We start from the raw sequence: 6,000 nt of genomic DNA, 5'->3' as shown, positions 1-6,000 counted from the left end.
GCCTTTTATGAAATCCTGCTGATAAGAAAAAGAGGAGGAAAAAGAAAAGACTCTGAAAAGAACTGCAACAACCAAAAGGAAAAAAAAAAACAATACCACCCACCTCTACTTCTGAACAGGCGGGAGAGTAAAGAGTGAAAAATGGATAGGAAAATTAAATGTACACCACTGAAGATGGGCCACAGCTTTAAATCACTTTGATACCAATCTCTACTTGGAGCCTCTATCAAGTGACACTGTATTTCTTTATTTTTTTATGTCAACATTTTGTTATTGAATCAGAGAATTTCACTGAGCATATGTGCAAAGGGTATCTTCTAAGTTTTCCCTATTCAACTGGCAACTGCCATCAGCACTCTATTAATAAGTAGTGTCACCCTAAAAGATTTTGAGAGATTTATTCCATGCCTTTTGAACTCTAGAGTATTGTCACTTTGTATTTGCCTTTGTATCTTGTATTTTGCCCAACTTCAAGGTTATGCAAAAGTCTCTCCTTCTCTGGTATGTAGTTGGCTTCAGAATACTCATTTCCACGATAACAAATGTAGTGTCTGACATCTATGATGTCACTGGTGTTTGTAGAACACTTATCACAGTGCTGTATGTGTGTCTAATGTCAGTGATTCATTTGGAGCAGCAGAAATTTGACAGCTATAAAGTAAAACTTTGACTATAAGTTGACAAAGAGAGAATGGGAACCACTAAATTATACTAAACCTATGAATACTGGATCTGGCCCACCCCTCTGAAGTGTTCCAGTGTTTCCATGGGTCATACCTACATTTATAAAACAAAGAGGAAGTTGGAGCCAAACCAGGAGATTTCCATGTTCTCCTTGGTATGAACCCAACTCTGCGATGTATAAATCCATTAGTAAAACAGGGCAGAGTCTTTCCAGTGGCCCAGAGGCCACTCTGTGTTAGGAGCAGTCCATGGCTTATACAAACCTTAAAACAGGACTGAGCATTTTCTGGAAAAAAAATGCTAATTGGCATTGGCCAAGAATAAAAGTATGGATGTCAGAATTTGTGCTCTGGGGGAAGTTCTTTGATATTCATTAACTCAGTACTGCAGATGGATACAAAACCTTGGTATTGCTATTTTGGAAGGAGAGAGGATGTGTTTGTTTAGTTTTGTAGAAGTTTCAAATGTTTCTATACAATAAGGGTTATTTTCTAACCTAGCTTATAGAACAAAGGATGTAATTCAGTGCTAATTGTGCTCTTCAAGACTTTACATGAGCAACTTCCAGAGCATATTTGCTGCATATATGACCATGCCAAAAACCTGCTTTGAAACCTTTCACGTCCCCCTTTAGCCTGAAGAAGAGAAAGTTCAGGGAAGATACTGTTGTGGCCTTTAATATGTAAAATGGCTTATAAGGAAGACAGAGAAAGACTTTTTATTATTGCCTGAAGTAGCAGGACAAGGGGTGGCAGTTTCAAAGTGGGACAGGGTAGATTTAGGCTGGATATAAGGAAGAAGTTTTTTATCATCAGGGAACGGTGATTCTGAAAGAACCTGCCTGGAGGACATTTCAAAGAACTGAAGATCCCTCCAGTCTCCTCAGAGGACATCTTGGAAGGGCTGGTCCAGATAAGGAAGAGTTTTATCTTTGTCAGGGGGGTCCAAAACAAAGAGGATGTAAAAGGAACATAGGTTATATAGATACACACATATCTCTGAAAGTGCCTGTTGGTTACAGGACTGGCTAGTGGGAGCAATTGGTTCTGACTCATGGTATTTGACTTCTTAACTTTGGCAACACAAGACATCCGAAACCGGCCTTTAACGGGTCGTGATGAAGAGTGTTGGGAAATGATTCAGCAAAAATTCAATATTTATGGCTATGAAGTCAAACTAAATTCTGGGAAGCGGGAGAATGTGAGTTATTTTTAGGAAAGAAAGGACAATGAGGTCTTGTCTACACTGTGAATTTTACCCAGCTCTCAAAATGGCCTGTAAGCTGTCTGAAATTGCTATGTAAACAAATTTCTGGCTGCCAGAATCAGTGTTACCACCCTTTTAGTCTTAAACAGATTTTGGAGGTTTTCTCTGCTCTGCTTGTGAACAAGTCTGCATCCCTGAGTTATACTATATTATTCCTTTCAGTGCCTTGTAACAAGTGCCTTGTTCTTCTTTCCCTCCTACAGAGGAGGTGGTCAGAGCACAGAGAGAAGAAATTAATTATTGAAGCTCAGTGTGAAGCATGTGACAGAGTAAGGTCTTCAGCCCAAAATTTGAGTTAAAACTCCAACTGCTGCACTGCCTTTTTTTCTAACTTTACTTCAGGTATTTCAATATGCACTTCAATCTTGGAAGGGCAGATCAGCTGCATAAAGGAGACATTGTTACTTGTCTCCATATAAAAAAAAGACTGGGTAGGATCAAGTAAACTTTTATCCATTTCCTTTTCCCATTAGAATTAATGTTTATTTTGGAAGGACGAGGCCTGAAAATATGGAGAAAGGAGCTCCAAAAATAGGAAGCCCCAGGAAATAAGGATGTCCCCATTGTCTAAACTGGCCTCCAGTCAGTCCATGAATTCCAGTCTGATCTGGCAACCTGGTACACCCACTGTGTCCAAAACCACCACCTTCCTACTCAAGCAGTCATCTAGTTCCATGTTCTCACGTCAGTACTGAATCAGTTTCACCTAAACCAACCATGAATTGCATCTAAAATGGTTTTAAAATTTTAAAATGAAGGATGATTCAATTCCCCATTACTCTTGCCATTTAGAGTCTGTTCTACTATCTATCCTAAATATCCCTAGCTAAGTTCAGTTTTCCTTGTTTTGTCCATAGCTGAGCTGGAAAGCATAGTATTCATTTGATCAATTTAGTCGCCTTTAAAGTTTTTGAAAATTCTTTCCAAGCTTTTCCTTGGCCTTCTCAACAATAAAAACTTTGTTTTAGTTTCTTTTGTAAGCCATTAATTTCACATCACTACATGAATCTCTTTAACCTTCACCAATGTCTCCAAACATAGTACAAGACACACCAAACTCACAAGATAATCACAATGTTTGCTATGTTTCAGCATTCATTAAGCCCTTGCCCACCACGTTTCGTATTTTCCACTCCTGTACAACAAGAGAGTTGCGTTCAGCCATTTCTCTGCTATTCAGAAACTTTTGACTGTTGAAACAGTGCTTGGAAGTGAAAGACCAAATAAAATGGGGATTTGATTTTCTCCAAACCTTCTTTAGTATCTCTTAGCTGTTAGTTTTCTGTGTTGCTTAAGTATTTCTCTTAAAATCTTCAGATCAAAATGTTGCTTATGTGCTCAGCAAGTAGAATAAAATGGACTCTTCGTTCTGTTTATCTCTCTCTGGTATGTAACAGGATAAAATATTCAGTTTGTGGAATTTGTCTGATTTTGCAGCCTTCTGAGATTTTTTTTGGCTGGTAAGACAATCTGATTTGGCAGACTAGCTATGAAGTTGCTGAAAGAATTAAACTCTTACTATTGGATCAGATATGATATGGTTGTTTTGCTAGAACAGTGTTTTGGAGGTCTCATTTCCACTGGTTTCTTATCCATGTCTAGTTTTTAAAAGGTCCTTAGGTCCCCTCCTACAAGGAATTTGGTTGTACGAATTAAACAATTTTCAAGCTTTCATTATCTTTCTATGCCTTTCAAATGCTATGCATAAGTTATTAGACATCTAAATCAATATGACTAAATCCTACTGCAAATCTATGATTTATTATATGGCTAAAATCCCAAATGAGAGCAGTTCATGTGCTTACACAACTTACACGTCCTTTATTCTTGCCAGTTCTTGTGCTTGGTTGGACTTTACAAGTTTGCCAAAGAGGATTGAGGTCCAAGAATTGTTTTCCTTCAGGCCTTCCCCGCACACTGCACCATGCTCCTGAATGCTGTTGATCCAAAATATTGACCACCTTTCCCCATCTTCTCTGTATGCCCTACAGTTATCTGTCTTTGCTACTTGGGGGCTGCTCCTAAAACCTCTGCTGTAATCAGTGTGCAAGTGTTGGGAGCATAGTAATTTATTCAAGCTCCACCTCCTCCAGCATCTTTCTCTCTTTCGTATCAAGGCAAGAAGAGCTTCAGCAGGTTTATTTTTCTTTATAACAAAGCTAATAATATTTTGAAAGTGCAGACAAGGCCTTTCAACACAGAACTGCTCCAGAAATGCCTTAGGTAAGCAGTTTTTCTAATAGAAAAGCTTAATACCTGGCTGTTCTGCAGCAATCAAGGAAATTTGTGAATCTCTATTTCCCACCAGAGGACATGATGTCTCAGGGTCCCTTTATAAGTTTCTTTCTAATCAGGCACAAAAGAAGTTGTTTCACTGAAATAACTTCTATCAGCCCTCAAAAAGCAACATATACTGCTGTTGAGAAGATACATATCTAGGTTCATTTCTTTCTTGTTTCTTGTTTTGTTTTTGTTTTTTTTTTTTCCCCTCAACCATTTAGACAAAAATGGATGGAAATTTTGAACAAAATTGAGTACCGTTCTTTATCTTCAGATTCTGTTTAATTTGGTGACTCTGTAACACAGCTTTCTCAGAACGCCATCACTGGCCTGTTGGGGAATGGCTGCGAGAGCAGGGCGGACATGAGGCTGTGTACAAGCATAACTAGTGTGGCAGCACAGGGTGCATTCTCATGAGAAAGCATTAGGAGTTAAGATAGGAGACACAACATCCTTGGGCAGCTGTAAACAGCAGGCCTTAAACAGCACGCCCACATCCGCAGCTATGCTCTGTGGATGTGTGGGGTGCTGATAAGCGGATGAGCTCAGTGGCAGATGTGAATGCTGGCTGAGCATTGGTTGAAGCTAGGCAGCCCACCTAGACGCCCACCTTGTGCTTCAATAGTAGGTGAACACATGTGTAGTAGAATCATATATAAACTCTGTGTGTGCAACAATAAAGTGAAGCTTGATCACTCATATTGAGTACTGTCGTGCTTCCCCGCTTGAGAACAATCTGATTAGGACGCTATCCGCGGCACTGGCCTGTGAGAATCAGCCTTCCAGACATCAGTAGTCACCTACTGTGTGGTTGTCACAGGACTCTGGATGTAAGGCAGCTCACTACTGAAGTGAAATTTGAGAACTGAGCCCAGGACGTTTTTCTGAAGAAAGGAAAAGCAGGAGGGAAAACTAAGGCCATTGATTTATGCTTGGCCCCATGATGTTTACTGTGTGGGCAACTCTCTGATAGGTGATGAGGCACCTGAGAAAGTCTGAGGCAACTGCAGGACTATTGTTACATCACTCTATAGGAAATGGTGTGGGCACTGTACAAAAAGCAAAATGCTTTTCTCTGCAATGAGTCAGGGAACACCATACTTCATGAAGTCACAAATAAAGGGACAACACTGTGTAAGTGGAGCCTGCCATCATCCACAGCTTCCATCAGAAGTTGCTAGAAATGTTAGCACTTGCTGTGCTTATCCCAGGAACTCAACAGGACCCTGAGATGAGCCAAATGTTGTTCTAATCCCACCTGTACTGTTAATTTTTTAGCTCAATCTCTAGAATGGTTTTGGCGTAGGTTAGCTTATATTTTCCAAAAAAAATTCTGGGTATTATTCAGGCATTATCACAAGCCAGCAATCCTTCCAACTGCACAATTTGGATGCGAGTAGACTTCAGTAGAATTCAGATTACATCCTGGAGAGGCAGATACCTGCTGGGTCAAAGAATGGGTGATGGCTCACACGAACACAGGTAACTTCAGCAAAGATTGGGTTTGTGCCAGACTTAGCAAGTGTCTGTCCTAAATTCAACCGTGATTAGTTTTATTATGGCCATATAGTTGGCCTATGAGAGTCAATCTGCTGGATGTGTACATCCATGTATCTATAATTACCATATGTCTGGGCTTTTCCTGCAAATTTTTGTTCCATGTATATGTCAAGCTGCTGACTATCTTCTCCCTTGGATCACTTGACTTCTTTGCCCTTTTCCATCTGTCTGGCCTAGTCCACACTGTTTCTTTTGAAGATGAAGCTGCAG

The sequence above is a fragment of the Meleagris gallopavo genome, chromosome 6 (assembly GCF_905368555.1).
Source record: "Meleagris gallopavo chromosome 6, MGAL_WU_HG_1.1, whole genome shotgun sequence".
In the NCBI taxonomy this organism is placed as follows: Eukaryota; Metazoa; Chordata; class Aves; order Galliformes; family Phasianidae; genus Meleagris; species Meleagris gallopavo.
The sequence above is the reverse complement of the archived record's forward strand: the minus strand, read 5'-3'. Positions refer to the sequence as shown.